Raw genomic sequence first — 20783 nt, forward strand, 5'->3', positions numbered from 1 at the left:
TGAAAAATGAAAGAATTCCCCAAAAAAACTATAAGTATACGAAAAAAAAAGAACCTTTTTTTTGGAATTCCTATGATGCAATTGGAGCTTATCAACAGAAAAGAATAACCTTCGATAGTCCTTTGTGGCTCCGGTGGCGACTAGATCTACGCATTATTTCGTCAAGAGAAGTTCCTATCGAAGTTCACTATGAATCTTTAGGCACCTATCATGAAATTTATGGGCATTATCTAGTAGTAAGAAGTACAAAAAAACAAATTCGTTCTATTTACATTCGAACCAACGTAGGTCATATTTCTTTTTATCGAGAAATCGAAGAAGCTGTACAAGGTTTTTGCCGAGCCTATTCATATGGTATCTAATCATATAGATGGTTGTATCTAAGATAAACAAATTTATGATACTGGTGTAAATTCAAATCTTCATGATTTAACATTTAACAAGGATCTTAGTTTTTTAATTTCTCAATTTCTACACAAATTAAGATAAAGAAAAGGCAGTTTTTCAATCATTGACTCAAATCCATTGTTGAACTGAATGAATCCCACTGAGTGGAATAGGGAGGTACTTATGGCAGAACGGACCAATCTAATGTTTCACAATAAAGTGATAGGTGGAACTGCCATTAAACGACTTATTAGCAGATTAATAGATCACTTCGGAATGGCATATACATCACATATCCTGGATCAAGTCAAGACTCTGGGATTCCGCCAAGCTACGGCTACATCCATTTCATTAGGAATTGATGACCTTTTAACAATACCTTCGAAAGGATGGCTAGTCCGAGATGCTGAACACCAAAATTTGATTTTGGAAAAACAGCATCATTATGGAAATGTACATGCAGTAGAAAAATTACGCCAATCCATTGAGATATGGTATGCTACAAGTGAATATTTTCGACAAGAAATGAATCCTAATTTTAGAATGACCGATCCTTTTAATCCAGTCCATATAATGTCCTTTTCGGGAGCTAGAGGAAATGCATCTCAAGTACACCAATTAGTAGGTATGAGAGGATTAATGTCGGATCCACAAGGACAAATGATTGATTTACCTATTCAAAGCAATTTACGCGAAGGGCTATCTTTAACAGAATATATAATTTCTTGCTACGGAGCTCGTAAAGGGGTTGTAGATACTGCTGTACGAACATCAGATGCTGGATATCTTACACGTAGACTTGTTGAAGTGGTTCAACATATTGTTATACGTCGAACAGATTGTGGTACCATTCGAGGAATTTCAGTAAATACCCAGAATGAAACGATGCCGGAAAGTAGTTGGACACAAACATTAATTGGTCGTGTATTAGCAGACGATATATACAGAGGTTCACGATGCATTGCCATTAGAAATCAAGATATTGGAATTGGACTTTTCAATCGATTGAAAACCTTTCAAACACAACCAATATCTATACGAACTCCTTTTACCTGTAGGAATACATCTTGGATCTGTCGATTGTGTTATGGTCAAAGTCCTACTCAAGGTCACTTGGTGGAATTAGGAGAAGCTGTAGGTATTATTGCGGGCCAATCCATTGGAGAACCGGGCACTCAATTAACATTAAGAACTTTTCATACTGGCGGAGTATTCACAGGGGGGACTGCCGAACAGGTGCGAGCACCTTATAATGGAAAAATTAAATTCAATGAGGATTTGGTTCATCCTACACGTACACGTCACGGGCATCCTGCTTTTCTATGTTATATAGACTTGTATGTTAGTATTGAAAATGGTGACATTATACATAATGTGACTATTCCACCAAAAAGTTTTCTATTAGTTCAAAATAATCAATATGTAAAATCAGAACAAGTGATTGCCGAGATTCTCGCAGGAACATATACTTTTAATTTAAAAGAAAAAGTTCGAAAACATGTTTATTCTGACTTAGAAGGAGAAATGCATTGGAGTACGGATGTGTATCATGCATCAGAATTTAAATATAGTAATGTCCATATCTTACCAAAAACAAGTCATTTATGGATTTTATCAGGAAAATCAGACAGATCCGCTTCAGTCTCTTTTTCAACCCGAAAAGATCAAGATCAATTGAACATTCATTATCTTTCTACAGGAGAAAGAGATATTTGTAACCATTTAGCAAGTAATAATAAAGTAAGACATAATTTGTTTCGTTTCACTCCTTCTGAAAAAAAAGAAAGAAGGATTTCAGATTATTCAAAAAATAATCAAATCCTATGTAAAGATCATTGTCATTTTACACATCCTGCTATTTTTCACGATACTACGGATTTATTAGCAAAGAGGCGGAGAAATCGATTCATTATTCCATTTCAATTCCAATCGATTCAAGAACGAGACAAAGCACTAATGTTAGATTCCAGTATCTCGATTGAAATACCAATCCATGGTATTTTTCGTAGAAATAGTATTTTTGCTTATTTCGATGATCCTCAATACCGAACACAGAGCTCGGGTATTACTAAATATAGGACTATTGATATAAATTACATTTTTAAAAAAGAGGATTTTTTAATCGAGTATCCAGGAATTCAAGAATTTAAGACAAAATACCAAATTAAAGTAGATCAATTTTTTTTCATTCCCGAAGAAGTGTATATTTTACCAGAATTTTCTTCCATAATGGTACGGAACAATAGTATTATTGAAGTAGATACACCAATCACTGTAAATATAAGAAGTCAAGTAAGCGGGTTGGTTCGATTGGAGAAGAAAAAAAAAAAGATTCAATTAAAAATATTTTCCGGGAATATCTATTTTCCCGGAGAAATGGATAAGATATCCCGGCACAGTGCCATGTTGATACCACCGAGAACGGTAAAAAAAAATTCAAAAGGATCAAAAAAAAAAATGAAAAATTGGATCTATGCTCAATGGATCACAATTATGAAAAAAAAGTATTTTGTTTTGGTTCGACCGGTCATTTTATATGAAATAGAAGATAGGATCAATTTAATCCAATTTTTTTCCCAAGATATGTTACAAGAAAGAGATAATTTGGAACTTCAAATTATTCATTATATTCTTTCTGGAAATGGAAAATCAATTCGGGGAATTTCTAATTCTAATACAAGTATTCAATTAGTTCGGACTTGTTTAGTCTTAAATTGGGATCAAGACAAAAAATTGTCTTCTATCGAAAAAGGGCATGCTTCTTTTGTTGAACTAAGTATAAAAGGTTTGGTTAGATATTTCTTAAAAATGGACTTAGGAAAATCCCATATTTCATATATAAGAAAAAGGAAAGATCCGCTCGGTTCAAGATTTATCTTGGATAATGAGTCGGACTGGACCAACATCAATCCATTTTTTTTTATAGATCCGAGGGAAAAAGTTCAACAATCACTTAGTCAAAATCATGGAACTATTCATATGTTGTTGAATAGAAATGAGAAATGCCGATCTTTAATAATTTTGTCATCATCGAATTGTTTTCAAATACGATCATTCCACGATGGAAAATATTACAATGGGATAAAAGAAGAAATAAATCCAATTCAAAGAGATCCTCTGATTCCAATTCAAAATTCGTTAGGTCCTTTAGGAATAGCCCTTCAAGTTGCCCATTTTTATTTTTACCTTTTAATTACTAATAATCAGATCTCGATAAATAAAAACGGGCAACTTGACAAATTAAAAGAAACTTTTCAAGTATTAAAATATTATTTAATAGACGAAAACGAGATCATTTATAAATCTGATCTATCTAGTAACATCCTTTTAAATCCATTCTATTTGAATTGGCATTTTTTCCATCATAATTATTGTGAAAAAAAAACGTTTCCCATAATAAGTCTTGGTCAATTTATTTGCGAAAATGTATGTATAGTTCAAACGAAAAATGAACCACACCTTAAATCGGGTCAAATTCTAACTGTTCAAATGGATTCTGTAGGAATAAGATCGGCTAACCCTTATTTGGCGACTCCTGGAACAACTGTTCATGGTCATTATGGAGAAATACTTTCTGAAGGAGATATATTAGTTACATTTATATATCAAAAATCGAGATCAGGTGATATAACACAAGGTCTTCCAAAAGTAGAACAGGTATTGGAAGTTCGTTCGATTGATTCAATATCCATAAACCTAGAAAAGAGAGTGGATACTTGGAATGGGCGTATAACAAGAATTCTTGGCATTCCTTGGGGATTCTTCATTAGTGCTGAGCTAACTATAGCGCAAAGTCGTATTTCTTTGGTTAATCAAATTCAAAAAGTTTATCGATCCCAGGGAGTTCACATTCATAATAGACATATAGAAATTATTGTGCGTCAAATAACATCAAAAGTATTGGTTTCAGAAGATGGAATGTCTAATGTTTTTTTGCCTGGCGAACTAATTGGATTGTTGCGGGCCGAACGAGCTGGGCGTTCCTTAGAAGAGTCGATCTGCTATCGAGTTCTATTATTGGGGATAACAAAAACATCTTTGAATACTCAAAGTTTCATATCTGAAGCAAGTTTTCAAGAAACTGCTAGAGTTTTATCAAAAGCCGCTCTCCGGGGTCGCATAGATTGGTTGAAAGGTCTGAAAGAGAACGTTGTTTTAGGGGGAATGATGCCAGTTGGTACTGGATTCAAAAGAATAATATACCGTTCAACAGCAAAGGCAATATAACAAGATTACCCCGGAAACAAAAAAAAGAATTTATGTGATACATCAAAATAATCTAGGATTTAAGAATTCCTAAAATAATGATTCTTAAGGTCGTATTCATCTCCGGTCACTTTATTTTGTATATATTTTGTATAATAAAAGAAACATAATAAATAAACGAATCATATTCAATGAAATAGAAAAAATGGCCCGATCTTTTTTTTATCAACGGCAAATTTTCAGTAGAAGAGAAGGTTCCTTCGGAACACTTATTTTTTTCTATTTCAGTATACTGGGTCTCTTTCTTTCATTTCAAAAAATTGATCTAATTTCTATTTGGAAATGAAAGAAAAGTGTGGGGATAATTATAAATGACAAAAAGATATTGGAACATAATTTTGGAAGAGATGATGGAAGCTGGTGTTCATTTTGGCCACGGTACTAGAAAATGGAATCCTAAAATGTCACCTTATATTTCTGCAAAGCGTAAGGGTATTCATATTACAAATCTTATTAGAACTGCTCGGTTTTTATCAGAATCTTGTGATTTAGTTTTTGATGCAGCAAGTGGGGGAAAACAATTCTTAATTGTTGGTACAAAAAAAAAAGCAGCTGATTCAGTAGCGCGGGCTGCAATAAGAGCTCGGTGTCATTATGTTAATAAAAAATGGCTCGGCGGTATGTTAACGAATTGGTATACTACAAAAACACGACTTCAAAAGTTCAGGGACTTGAGAATGCAACAAAAGACGGGGAGATTTCATAGTTTTCCAAAAAAAGATGCCGCTATATTGAAGAGACAATTAGCTCAATTGGAAACATATCTTGGCGGCATTAAATATATGAAGGGCTTACCAGATATTGTAATAATCGTCGATCAACAAGAAGAATATACGGCTCTTCGAGAATGTATAACTTTGGAAATTCCAACAATTTGTTTAATTGATACAAATAGTGACCCGGACCTCGCTGATATTTCAATTCCAGCTAATGATGATGCTATAGCCTCAATTCGATTAATTCTTAACAAATTAGTTTTTGCAATTTGTGAGGGTCGGTCTAGATATATACGAAATTCTTGATTAATAATAAGATAAAAAATTCTTGAATTTGCTTCGAGGGGTTCATAGATTTATGGAATCGCTTACTATACTAGTAAGAAATTGCACAAAAATGAAAATAGAAAACAAACAAAAATTTTATGTAATTAGTATCGGTATTCAAAATCAAAAATGAAAGTAGACAAATCAAAAGGGAAAGGAGATGTTTGAATAAAAATAATTCCCTTTTTTCAACTTCTTTTTTTAGAGGACAGGACAATATGAATGTTTTATTATGCTCTATCAACACATTAAAAAGATTATACGATATATCTGCTGTGGAAGTAGGTCAACATTTCTATTGGCAAATAGGGGGTTTCCTAGTACATGCCCAAGTACTTATTACTTCTTGGGTTGTAATTGCTATCTTATTGGTTTCAGCCATTCTAGTTATTCGAAATCTGCAAACCATTCCCACTTTCGGTCAGAATTTATTTGAATATGTTCTTGAATTCATTCGAGACGTGAGCAAAACTCAGATTGGAGAAGAATATGGTCCGTGGGTTCCTTTTATTGGAACTTTGTTTCTATTTATTTTTGTTTCTAATTGGTCAGGGGCTCTTTTACCTTGGAAAATCATCCAATTACCTCATGGGGAGTTAGCTGCACCCACAAATGATATAAATACTACCGTTGCATTAGCTTTACTTACATCAGTTGCATATTTCTATGCGGGTCTTTCAAAAAAAGGATTAGCTTATTTTAGTAAATACATCCAACCAACTCCAATCCTTTTACCGATTAACATATTAGAAGATTTCACAAAACCCTTATCCCTTAGTTTTCGACTTTTCGGAAATATATTAGCTGATGAATTAGTAGTTGTTGTTCTTGTTTCTTTAGTACCTTTAGTAGTTCCTATACCTGTCATGTTCCTTGGATTATTCACAAGCGGTATTCAAGCTCTCATTTTTGCTACTTTAGCTGCGGCTTATATAGGTGAATCCATTGAAGGCCATCATTGACTAGTTTTCTCAAAAATAGTCTTTTTTGTTTAGCTTGCCACACATATATTGTGGCTCAATAGAATCTACAAAATAAACATCTATCTATAGATATATAGATAGATATAGATAGATCTATTCGATTAGTATATATTAGTTTGGATATTCAAAAAAAATGAATAGCTAGAATTAGAATTCTGTATGATATTTACGTTTACAATGTGTGATAAAAAGATACTATATAGAATGTTAGTAGATTCTCGTTTGATTCACATTTAATTCAACAATTGATCAAAAGATAATTAAAAACATTTAGATCACCCAATTTCCTATATTTCTTTGAAACATTAATGAAATCGAATGAATTTATTTAGATTGATTGTATCCATATGGGATAAGAGAATAAGAAAAGAGGGAAGGGGAGCTTAAAAAAAAACATGATAAAAAAAATAGAAGTGAGGGGATCAGTCAAGGTTTTTTAGGTTTCAAAGAATGAATTTCAATTTCGATTGAATCTAAAACACAAAGAAAATTAGTTTACAGCATAGAAGAAACCTATGTATATGTGATATGATATTATAGATGAACTAGTTTTATATGAACTAACCATATATCTGAAATAACTAATCTTTTCTATATAAAAAAGGCCTCGCTATTACTGTCAATTTCTATAGGGATAGAAAAGCAAAGTCCTTGCGTTTCAGCTCTAATTGTGAATTGAAAATTAAAAAACTAAAGAAATTGTATAAAAAAACGAAGAATTCAAAGAATGATTCCAAAATTAAGGTAAGAGAAGAACAAAGATTATACAGATTCACCCCCAAAACTATGTAGTTCGAGACGAAAAAAGAAATCTCGAAGTAATTCGTTTAATAACTATTATTTTCAATTTTTAATTCTTATTTTTATTAATTACTTTAACTGAAAAAGTCTTGGTAATTGAAAAATGAAGTCAGAATTTATTAGTCGATTATATCATTAACTATTTCTTTCTTTTATATGTAGGTTACGAGGAAATTCTCATGAATCCAATTATTTCTGCCGCTTCTGTTATTGCTGCTGGATTGGCCGTAGGGCTTGCTTCTATTGGACCTGGGGTTGGTCAAGGCACTGCCGCAGGGCAAGCTGTAGAGGGGATTGCACGACAACCAGAGGCAGAGGGAAAAATACGGGGTACTTTATTACTTAGTCTGGCTTTTATGGAAGCTTTAACAATTTACGGGCTGGTTGTAGCATTAGCACTTTTATTTGCTAATCCTTTTGTTTAATCCTAAAAAGATAAAAATACATATGTGGACTTCCTTTTTCGAATTATATTAATAATTCACTCCTACAATTCTTTATCTGTTCGGATAAGAACACAGGAGAAGGACTAATTGAAAGGTATTCACATACTTATTCACCCTCTTTCTTCTTTTTGTTTAGTCCAATGAACCCCTCTTTTATTTTATTTCTTTTAAGATAATTTTTTGAAAGTGTTCAAACTAGATAGATTTTGCAATTGATAAAAGAACTGGTATCTAATTCTAAGAAGTATCATTCTTTTAGGGAATCTTCCAATTGATTGACCAATCCAAATTATATCAAATTCTATAATTATATATTCCAATTAGATTATTATATTATCTATCTAATAGGAATATTAGAAAGATAATTAGTCTATTCATAAGAGGAGATGAGATCATATGAAAAATATAACCGATTCTTTCCTTTGTTTGGGCTCCTGGCCATCCGCCGGAAGTTTCGTGTTTAATACCGATATTTTAGCAACAAATCCAATAAATCTTAGTGTAGTGTTAGGTCTACTGGTTTTTTTTGGAAAGGGAGTGTGTGCGAGTTGTTTATTTCAAAGAATAAATTGGATTTAACCAAACTGCACTTTTTAGTTTAGTTAGAATTAAGAAAATGTGCAGAATCCCGCGAATTACTTCTGAATTCATTTTCTTTTTTGAATAAATTAAGAAAAATCTTAAAGAACCATAGCATTTCGCGCTTTATTGGTAATCCACTTTGATTCTCTATTTACCAAAAATTTTGGACTATTACCATGGTTAAAAAGAGTTTGAAGTCTATACGCAGTGTAGTACTCTTTCTACCGCTATATTAATACAGAAAGGAAACGGTTTCAAAAAAATTATTCGATTTTTTTTCGATATAAAACACTCATGTCGATAAAAAAAATGGCTTGAATCCTATTTATGGCGAGAAATAAAAAACGGGTGAATTTAAACCTCCCCTTTGTACGATGCGTAATCGATGGATGACCTATGTATAAATTCAAAAGAAGTCTTTGGATTTGAATAAAAAAACAACTTTGTTGACATATATTTGTTTGGTCAAAAGAGTCCTCCGAATATTCTAGTCTTATATTGGTAATTGTTTTCACTTTGAATAGAGAAGAGAGGATAGGCTCATTACATAAAAAATTGGTAAATTTCCGATAAGTAATTGAGTGTGAGAGCCAAATGAATCGAAAGATTCATGTTTGGTTCGGGAAGAGATCATAGACATTTTGAAATGGATGGAAAGAGAGTCTACTTTCATTACGTGATTTATTAGATAATCGAAAACAGAAAATCTGGAGAACTATTCGAAACTCAGAAGAATTACAGGAAAACGCCATTGAACAGCTCGAAAAAGCCCAGGCCCGCTTAAGGAAAGTTGAAACAGAAGCAGATCTGTTTCGGGTGAATGGCTATTCTGAGATCAAACGAGAAAAATTGAATTTAATTAATTCAATTTATACGACTTTGGAACAATTAGAAAATTACAAAAACGAAGCTATTGATTTTGAACAACAAAGAGTTATTAATCAAGTTCGACAGCGGGTTTTACAACAAGCCTTACAGGGAGCTCTAGGAACTCTAAATAGTTGCTTGAACAACGAGTTACATTTACGTACTGTTAGTGCTAATATTGGCATGTTTGGGATGATGAAATAAAAAAATAACTGATTAGGCTTTCTATTATACAATAGAGTATAGGCATCATTTTTTTCTTATAAAAAATAAATTTAAGATATTTTCATGGTAACCATTCGTGCAGATGAAATTAGTAAAATTATCCGTGAACGCATTGAGCACTATAATACAGAAGTAAAAATTGTAAATACTGGTACCGTACTTCAAGTAGGCGATGGTATTGCTCGTATTTATGGTCTTGATGAAGTAATGGCGGGTGAATTGGTGGAATTTGAAGAAGGTACTATAGGCATTGCTTTGAATTTGGAATCAAAAAATGTTGGTGTTGTATTAATGGGTGATGGTTTGCTGATACAAGAGGGAAGTTCAGTAAAAGCAACAGGAAGAATTGCTCAGATACCTGTAAGTGAAGCTTATTTGAGTCGTGTTATAAATGCCCTGGCTAAACCAATTGACGGTCGAGGAGAAATTTCAGCTTCGGAATCTCGATTAATAGAATCTCCCGCTCCCGGTATTATTTCAAGACGTTCGGTATATGAGCCTCTCCAAACAGGACTTATTGCTATTGATTCGATGATCCCCATAGGACGGGGCCAGCGAGAATTAATTATTGGAGATAGACAAACAGGTAAAACAGCAGTAGCCACAGATACAATTCTCAATCAACAGGGACAAAATGTAATATGTGTTTATGTAGCTGTTGGTCAAAAAGCATCTTCTGTGGCTCAAGTGGTGACTACCTTACAAGAAAGAGGAGCAATGGAATACACTATTGTAGTAGCTGAAACAGCGGATTCTCCAGCTACATTACAATACCTCGCGCCTTATACAGGAGCAGCTCTGGCTGAATATTTTATGTACCGTGAACGTCACACTTTAATCATTTATGACGATCTCTCCAAACAAGCACAGGCTTATCGGCAAATGTCTCTTCTATTACGAAGACCACCAGGTCGCGAAGCTTATCCAGGGGATGTTTTTTATTTACATTCGCGTCTTTTGGAAAGAGCCGCTAAATTAAGTTCTCAGTTAGGCGAAGGAAGTATGACTGCTTTACCAATAGTTGAAACTCAATCGGGAGATGTTTCAGCTTATATTCCTACGAATGTAATTTCCATTACAGATGGCCAAATATTCTTATCGGCCGATCTATTCAATGCTGGAATAAGACCCGCTATTAATGTTGGTATTTCAGTTTCCAGAGTTGGATCGGCGGCTCAAATCAAAGCCATGAAACAAGTAGCTGGTAAATTAAAATTGGAATTAGCACAATTCGCAGAATTAGAAGCTTTTGCACAATTCGCTTCTGATCTAGATAAAGCTACTCAAAATCAATTAGCAAGAGGTCAACGATTGCGCGAGTTGCTTAAACAATCCCAATCAGCTCCTCTTACTGTGGAAGAACAGATAGTAACTATTTATACCGGAACGAATGGTTATCTTGATTCATTAGAAATTGGACAGGTAAGGAAATTTCTTGTTGAGTTACGTGCTTACTTAAAGACGAATAAACCTCAATTCAAAGAAATCATATCTTCTACCAAGACATTCACTGGGGAAGCAGAAGCCCTTTTAAAGGACGCTATTAAAGAACAGATGGAACTCTTTTTATTCCAGGAACAAGTAGAAAAAAATTGATGAATCATTAAATAATTTTGTAATTCAATTTTCCAATTTTTATAATTAGTATCTTTTAATATGTTTTTATTTCATTTGAATATTATATATAATGAATTCGAATCAAAATGTAATAAATCAAAAAAAATAGAAGGACAAGGTTGAAATTAGATATGCAAACAACTTGCGTCCAATAGGATTTGAACCTATACCTAAGGTTTAGAAGACCTCTGTCCTATCCATTAGACAATGGACGCTTCTATTTTATATTTGATTCTTTAACCTTTTTAACTAAACCTTATTAAAAAGATTAAAGAATCAAACAAATATAAAGAATTCTAGAAATTATAAAAATAAAATAAATCAAATATTTAGAATAAAAGAAAAAAAAAATAAAAAAGAAAAATCAATTGAATATAATTGAATATATATAACTAAAACTAAATTAAGAAATGAAAATGAAGAATTGACAAATTCTTTAAGAATTCTAGATTCATTCTCGAAGAAAAAAGATAGATTTAAATAGAATAAAATAGAAGCGGGTAGCGGGAATCGAACCCGCATCGTTAGCTTGGAAGGCTAAGGGTTATAGTCGACGTTGATTCATCATTTTGATTTAACGTCTCTAATTCAAAACTGAACGTGAAACTTTTGTTTCATTCGGCTCCTTTACGGAATGAAGAGATGGACAATAAAAAAAATTGACCCATAACATCTATGTCAGCCTTTTTGTATGAATAGGTTTCAAATATCTTGCTTTTTAGATGATCCCTCTAGAAGAGCAATATTCTAACAATCTATGTTTTTTTTCTAGTTACTTCGTTCTCTATTTCTATTTCAGAAAATCTTTAGGAAAAGAAGAAAATTTCCGTCGAGCTAAAAAAATGTCGATGTCTCTAGTAAACTAAAAGAATCGTTTAATAGCTATTTTGCTTCAATTTTTACTATGCAAAAAAATGGAAGATTTAGTTACGATTAGAAAGAAACTTTGTATATTTCTCTCCATAGATCCTTTAGTAATACTCAAAAAATTCGGATTATAGATCCAATTCCAAAAACTTATGTTTCATAATTTTAAAACTCAATTTGTCAAATTCGATTTGATTCTTCTTGTATACAAATTACAATAATGTATATTATACCGCAAATAATTCATCGAGGGGTATAAAGGAGTCCCTTTAAGTAAAAAATAAAGTTTTTGATCGGCATATGAATCAAATGGGGGATCCCTTAACTTTTGGGGGGTCCTTGAAACGAATCGCACTTTTACCACTAAACTATACCCGCTACAATATCATTATTGTATCTTTTGTTGAACAAAGCAATCAGACAAAATAAAGAAATGGGAGGCATAATATTCTAATAAGTCGAGTATTGACATGTTTCATTAGAGAATCTTCTAATGAAATTTGAAAAACGGGATAATTTTCATTTTTTTATTTTGCTGAAGGTTATATATATATACAATTTACGTTACCAGAAAAAAGAGAGGGAGTAAGAAAAGAGAACATTTTTATATTATCTTATTTTGGTTTTATCTCATAGGAATCTATCCGTATCTCTTATTTTTTTTTTAATTACAAATATTTTTACAAATATTTTTTTTTCGAATAAAATATATTCAAATAAAGAATTTTTCTTCAATATTCATGGGAATAAAAGAAAAAGAGCCCGACTAGGTACTGGCCGGGCTCATTGGCTGTATAAAAAGAAAAAAAGAAAACTAAAATATATAGAATAATAAAAAAAAGATAGATAAGATAAAAAAGAATAAAAAAAAAGCAAGTCTCTTTTTTTTTTAAGCTCCCTTTTTGTTCTTCTTGTTTATGTGATATAACATAAACAAAGTAATTCTTTTTTTTTTCAATTGGGGAGAGATGGCTGAGTGGACTATAGCGTCGGATTGCTAATCCGTTGTACAAATTCTTGTACCGAGGGTTCGAATCCCTCTCTTTCCGTTGATAATTTGGTATTTTTTTTTGAACTTGTTTTTTTTATTTACTAGTTAAAGATGTTAAAATAGAGAAAATCCTAAAAATATTTCAAAATTCCGCACAAGCAAGAAAACACAGAATCCACTTTTTTCTTATTCTATTCTTCACGTCCTGGATTACGTCCTGGATCGTTAGATAGGAATCCGAAGATGAAAAGAGAAACGAAAAAGATCACTACCGTATAAACAAAAAGTTTTAGAGTAAGCATTATGAAATCTCCAAGATAATTAAAAAACGACAAAGAAAGAGAATAGATTCTCTTATATTACAACATATTTTGTTTCTTTTAATACTAAGATACTAAGTTTCTAAAAAATGAAGTTTTTTTAGGATATGAGGAGATATATATATATGAGTTTCGAAAATGAATTGATAGTAAGAGTAGATTATTTTATTACAAATTATCAATAATTCTTTTGACCAAAAATCCTTTTTTTCTGTAATCTAGGTATTCGATTGGTGAGGGGTTCCAATCGAATAATCGGATTAGGTTTTTTCAATTCAAAAAACGTAAATGATGAGAAGGTCCCTTTTTTTCCTATATATTGAAAAATTTCAATATTGGAATCCAGAAGTCACACTGTAAGACTTATCTGATCTTATAAATTGTTAAAATGTTCGAGTTTTAGTTTTCTGAAAAATTCTGAATTTTTTTACGACATTATTCAAATTAAAAATATCATCGAAAACTTACAGCAGCTTGCCAAACAAAAGCTAAAAGAAAAAATAGTACGGGTATTACTGGCATAATATCCACAATTGGATTCAAGAAAGCGTAGGCTTCGGGCAATTTCTCCAAAAAAAAACTACTGGAATAAAGGACGGAGTGAATACAAATACAGATCCAACTAAAGATATTAAGCATAACAAACATTTTGTTCTTTAAAAAAAATAAAAGTTATTTTTGTTTTTTTTTTTTTCATTCTAATTTTCAATTTTATTGCATTATATACATAATACAATAAAAAGGAAAATAAAGAGTTATGAATAAAAGTAAAAAAATGAATCAAATAAGATAAGAATCTCGAGAATCCTTCTTTTATTTGAACTTTTCCAGTTTCAAAATATTTTTTATTCTGAAATCAAAAAAATTGAAGAAATCATACTTCCTTCTATATAATATCTTAATTGAATTGTATGTAATGATCAATCAATTTAGTTTTATCCTATCTATCTATATCCATTTATAGATATAGATAGATATGTAGATACGCATATAAAATACTAGTCGCAAAATTTTTTTTTTATAGAAATTTTTGAACTGGAATTGACGAACAACCAATATCAATAATAGTCTTTATTAATGTAAAATGGAAAATGGGGCGTGGCCAAGCGGTAAGGCAACGGGTTTTGGTCCCGCTATTCGGAGGTTCGAATCCTTCCGTCCCAGAGCATATCTATTTAGGATGTATATCATATTTGAATACAGATTGTATCGCATAATTAAAAGGGACCCTCCTTTTTTTGAAAAAAAAAATTATCATTTTTCTACTTTACAAATTATAAAAATAGAATAGAGTAGAAAATATATTGCTAGAATATCAAGTTCATTTTCATTTATGTCTTTACTTTTAAAAAGGTTTTCATTATATATAAGAAAAACCGAAACGTAAAAAAAAGGATAGATTCTTATGTAGCGAATGAATCAATCACTATTCACGATTCGATAATTACATACTGGATCTAAGCTAAGGGAATGTTAGAGTAAAACTTCGTTTGAAACGATGTGGTAAAAAGCAACGTGCGGCTTGAAAGACATGATTAAATTAGGGGTGGATTTTGATATCCGCCATTTTTTCTAGTATTTTACAAACGAACATGATCTTGACTTGACATCATTTGTTCTGTTCCACTAGACCCCTTTTTTTGTTTTTGGGACAGGAAAGGGATTAATGATGTAAATAGTACATGATGGAACTCGAATTTATTCATTTCTCGGGAGCAAGTATCTAAAATTTAATAAATTCTAAAAAGTTAATAAGTCTGTTTATTTTATAAAAATAGAAAGGATCTTATTTCAGCCAGGTTCAAAAAAAATGGTTGAAATTTGTAAAATTGCTTTTTTATCAAAAAGTTTATCCGCAGGAATTAACTTTTTTTATGATTCTTTCAGAGAAAAACAGGTATGTTGCTCCCATTTTTTTAAAAAATTGAAGATTCCCGGAGTAATGTCTAAACCCAAAGATTCAAAGAAAAGCTAAAAAATCAGGGAATTAAGGAAATACCATTTTCAAATTGTATCATCAATTCTATTATCAAAAATTTTAGAAAAAAGAAATGAATGATAAAGAAACGAAATACGGGCAAGAAAGAGGAGTAGAGACCACTCAATAAATGAAATAGCTGCTGCTTGGTTTTCTTTTTAGTTTTTTGAGAATTTTTCAAATTGAGTGTTATGGAGGTACAAATAGGAAGAGTTTTTTTTTTTCAGAAAGAAAATACGAAAGAAAAATACTTCAGTCATTGTTTAATTGATTTGATGATTTTATTGCTCTATTTTACATCATAATTTCGAAATACATAGAATTTTTGATATTCTCGAGCCGTACGGGGATAAAAATTTCCTGTACGTTTGGAGGGGGGGTATCTATATCTATCCCAAAGAGCTGTTTATCGAATTGTTGCTAAGGGATGTTCGACCCCAAAGAGAGGGAAGATATCTTCAGAAAGTGGATCCTATAAAGAATTAAACCTATTTCAATATTCCTGTTATTCTTTCATTTCCTTGACAAGGGGCGCTTAACCTACAGGAACTGTTCAGCATATTTCAAAAAAGGCAGGTGTTTTTATAGAACTTAGCTCGAATCAACAAACGAAATTCAATTAATGAAATCAAAAAGGGGGTGTAGATTATTTGTATATAGATTTACAAAACTCCCCGCTCTCTTGTTATATTCATACTTCATTTTTTTATTTCTTGTTGTTTATATAGAATCATAGAATGCAATTTTATATAGTCAGACAATTCATGAAATTTTCATAAATCTTCAAAAAAAATGAAAAATTGTATAGAGATAAAAGAGAGAATATAGGAAAAAAAAGAGTAACTAAATATAGTAATTGGACTTTTAAATAGATTCCCCCCTATGAGGTGATTTTTTTATTTCATATTTCTTCTTATTTTATTGTTATTTCTTTTTAATATTGACTCGCTCTTTATTTTTTTCAGTTATTAATTCTAGTTATTTGATTTATATACTTTTTTTTGATAGTAAATAAATGAGATAGAATATTCAAAATGGAATATTTCTATTATTTGATTTTTCATCCAATGACTATACATTTTTTTTTATGGAAATACAGGAAAAAACTCTATGGAAAAATGGTGGTTCAATTCTAAGTTACTTAATAGGAAGTTCGAATACAGGTGTGAATTAAGTAAATCAATGGAGAGTCTTGGTCCTATTGAGAATACCAGTCTAAGCGAAGAACCCAAAATTTTAACTGATATAGATAAAAAAATTCAGAGGTGGGATGATCGTGATAATTCTAGTTATAATTCTTTTGATTATTTAGTAGGTGTCGATAACATACAGGATTTCCTATCTGATAAAACTTTTTTAGTTAGGGATAATAAGAAGAACAGTTATTCCATATATTTAGATATTGAAAATAAAACTTTGGAGATTAACAACAATCATTCTTTTCTAAGGGTTTTTTCTAGCTATCTGAATACTGTTATTAAGAGTGATTACGATCATTCCATGTATGATACTCCTTTTAGTTGGAACAATTATATTAATAGTTGCATTGATAGTTATTTTCATTCTCAAATCTGTGTTGATAGTTGCATTTTTGGTAATATAGTCGAATATAATGACAGTTATTTTTATAGTTACTTTTTAGGTAAGGTCAGAAATTGTAGTGAAAGTGAGAATTCTAGTTTTAGTTTAATAACTAGTACGAATGATACAAATGATAGTGATTCCACTCTAGTAGAAAATTATATGAATCTCCATGAAAGTGAACAATTGACGCATTTGTGGATTGAATGCGAAAATTGTTATGAATTAAATTATAAAAAATTTTGGAAATCAAAAAGGAATATTTGTGAATACTGTGGATATCATTTGAAAATGGACAGTTCAGATAGAATCGAATTTTCGATTGATTCGGGTACTTGGAATCCTATGGATGAAGACATGGTTTCTCTGGATCTCATTGAATTTCATTCAGAAGAAGAACCTTATAAAGATCGTATTGATTCTTATCAAAGAAAAACAGGATTAACTGAGGCTGTTCAAACAGGGACAGGTCAAGTAAATGGTATTCCTGTAGCAATTGGTATTATGGATTTTAAGTTTATGGGAGGTAGCATGGGATCCGTAGTAGGTGAGAAAATCACCCGTTTGGTAGAATATGCTACTAATCAACTTTTACCTCTTATTCTCGTATGTTCGTCCGGAGGAGCGCGTATGCAAGAAGGAAGTTTGAGCTTGATGCAAATGGCTAAAATTTCTTCTGCTTTATATTATTATCAAACAATTCAAAAATTATTCTATGTATCGATACTTACATCTCCTACTACGGGTGGGGTGACAGCTAGTTTTGGCATGTTGGGGGATATCATTATTGGCGAACCAAACGCTTATATTGCATTTGCTGGTAAAAGAGTAATTGAACAAACATTGAATAAGACAGTGCCCGAAGATTCACAAGTAGCTGAATCTTTATTCAATAAGGGTTTAATTGATTCAATCGTACCGCGTAATCTTTTAAAGGGAGTTGTAACTGAGTTATTGCAATTCCATAATTTCTTTTCTTTGACTAAAAAGGAAAGAAATTATGGAATTGAAATACAAAATCAAAACATACAGGATCAAAGTAATAAAATAAAAGAATAATAAAAAAATACTAAGAATCATAAAAGGGTATATTCTGATATATATCGGCTTAGCTATAATCACTAGAATTCCTATATACTAAGTATAAAGATATAGGAATTCTAGTGATTATAGACTGTCTTTTTTAATAAAAATAAGAATAAAAATCGACAAAAATAAAAATAGATATAGTACAAATAGTAAATCGAGGTACCCTTATTTATGATAAACTTTCCTTCCATTTTTGTTCCTTTAGTGGGTCTAGTATTTCCGGCAATTGCAATGGCTTCTTTATTTCTTTATGTTCAAAAAAACAAGATTTTTTAGATACGGCGGTAAGTAGGGAAAAATATTATAGATCTTTTTTTTAGAGCTGGAAGCAATTGGATGAATTCCCCCTAAAGGTTTACATTTCAGTAGCGCCAGTTGATGAAAATTACTTTAGAAACAAGTAAAATTCTGGGGTTTTTTATTCCACAATTATTATTCTTAAAAAGAAAAAGAGGGGGTAATGAATATTTTAAAAAAAAGATCAAAAGAAGTACTGATCTATTCTATAACAGAGTCTCGAAAAATAAGCAATATCTTTTCAGCCTTTATCATTTTTTTAGGTTCATTGGGGTTATTGTTGGTTGCAATTTCCAGTTATCTCGGTATGGGTCTTTTCCTTTTTTCTCAGGAAATTAGTAATTTTCCATTTATTCCACAAGGGGCCGCGATGGCTTTTTATGGAATTGGGGGTCTCTTTATTAGTTTTTATTTGTGGTGGATTATTTTGTGGGATATTGGCGGTGGTTTTGATATCTTCGATAAAAAAAATAAAGAAGAAGTATGTTTTCTTCGTTGGGGATTTCCTGGAAAAAATCGTCGTATTATTCTCAAAATACCTATGAACGAGATTAAATCTATCAGAATAATAACAGGAGTTCAAGAACGAAGTATTTTGACTCGTACTCTTACTTATGAGAGTCTCGTTTATATGGAAACAATAGAACAGGGGTTTATTCCCTTGACTCGTATTGAAGATAATTTGACTCCACTAGAAATTGCAAATAGAGCTGGCGAATTATCTTTTTTTTTAGGTGTACCGCTTCTTTATTGATGAAAATTGGACTTAACTAGAAATAAAATTGCACAAAAAGTTTCAGAATTGTCCTATTTATTTAGTGTACCGATTGAAATATTTTGAAAAAAAACTGTTTTTTGCAAAATATTTCAATTTTTATTTTTATAGATGGGACATTTTTTGATTTCGAAATTTGAATATTATAGTCATAACTCGAAGTGCTCCTTGGTGTATTTCTAAAAAGAATCCTTTTTTCTTCGAATCTTAGCAATTAATATCCTTTCGAAACAATATTTTTTTCTTCATTGGATTGGAATTGACTGTGAATTCTTTCGATTTCTTATTCGATTTATGTATTCTTTTTTCTCAATTAAAGAAGGCAAAGGCTAACTTCCGAAGTTTAAGTAAAAAAAAATGATAAAATACAATCTAAATTTATCTAGAAGCTCTATAACTTGTAATGAAGCTTATACTTGATAGAAAAGTTATTATCATATAGAGTTGACGAAAGAGATGAAGTTAAGTTCATTAAAGACGAAAAATGAAAAAAAAAAAAAGCATTCCCCTTCTATATCTTACATCTATAGTCTTTTTGCCCTGGTGTATCTCTTTCACATTTAAGAAAAGTCTGGAATCTTGGTTTATTAATTGGTGGAATACTAGTCAATCCGAAATTTTCTTGAATGATATTAAAGAAAAGAGTATTCTAAACAAATTCATAGAATTAGAGGAACTGTTTTTCTTAGATGACATGTTAAAGGAATGTCCGAAAACATATATACAAAACCTTCGTACTGGAATTTATAAAGAAACAATCCAATTAATCAAAACACACAATGAAGATCGTATGAATACGATTTTGCACTTCTCCACAAATATAATTTGTTTCTTTATTCTAAGCGGTTATTCTATTCTTGGTAATCAAGAACTTGTTCTTATTAACTCTTTGGTTCGAGAATTTATATATAATTTAAGTGACACAATAAAAGCTTTTTCTATTCTTTTATTAACTGATTTATGTATAGGATTCCATTCAACCCATGGGTGGGAACTACTTTTTGGCTTCGTTTATAAAGATTTTGGATTTGCTCAAAATGATCAAATTATATCCGGTCTTGTGTCCACTTTTCCAGTCATTTTAGATACAATTTTAAAATATTGGATTTTCCGTTATTTAAATCGCATATCTCCATCACTTGTAGTGATTTATCATTCAATGAATGATTGACAGAAAAACCGATTTACTTCAATGAATTTCAAGTTTTTATCTAAAAAAGATAATTTTTCATTTTCCCCTCTTTAAAAAAAAGTTAAATAAAAAAGGGGTTCCCACCTTGGATAGGGAACTATGCGAGTGACCTACCTAATCTTATTGTAGAAATTTTCAGGATCAATGATTAGACCATGCAAACTAGAAATGCTTTTTCTTGTATAAAGGAAGGGATTACCCGATCCATTTCTATATCGGTCATGATATATATAATAATTCGAGCACCCTTTTCAAATGCATATCCAATTTTTGCACAGCAGGGTTATGAAAATCCCCGAGAAGCAACCGGTCGTATTGTCTGTGCCAATTGCCATTTAGCTAATAAGCCCGTGGATATTGAGGTTCCACAAGCGGTACTTCCTGATACTGTATTTGAAGCAGTTGTTCGAATTCCTTATGATATGCAAGTGAAACAAGTTCTAGCTAATGGTAAAAAGGGAACTTTGAATGTGGGG

The 20783-nt window shown here is 31.3% G+C and overlaps 1 non-coding gene across 1 annotated transcript; it reads right to left on the bottom strand.

Moving 5' to 3' along the window:
* Window positions 1-11360: 11360 nt before the first annotated feature.
* TRNAR-UCU (transfer RNA arginine (anticodon UCU)) lies at window positions 11361-11432 on the bottom strand. Its single transcript has one exon. It is a non-coding gene; the product is annotated as a tRNA-Arg (tRNA).
* Window positions 11433-20783: the final 9351 nt, after the last annotated feature.

The sequence above is a fragment of the Vigna unguiculata genome, unplaced genomic scaffold, assembly GCF_037176805.1.
Source record: "Vigna unguiculata cultivar grain cowpea cultivar isolate G323 ecotype 2 unplaced genomic scaffold, ASM3717680v1 ptg000386l, whole genome shotgun sequence".
Lineage (NCBI taxonomy): Eukaryota > Viridiplantae > Streptophyta > Magnoliopsida > Fabales > Fabaceae > Vigna > Vigna unguiculata.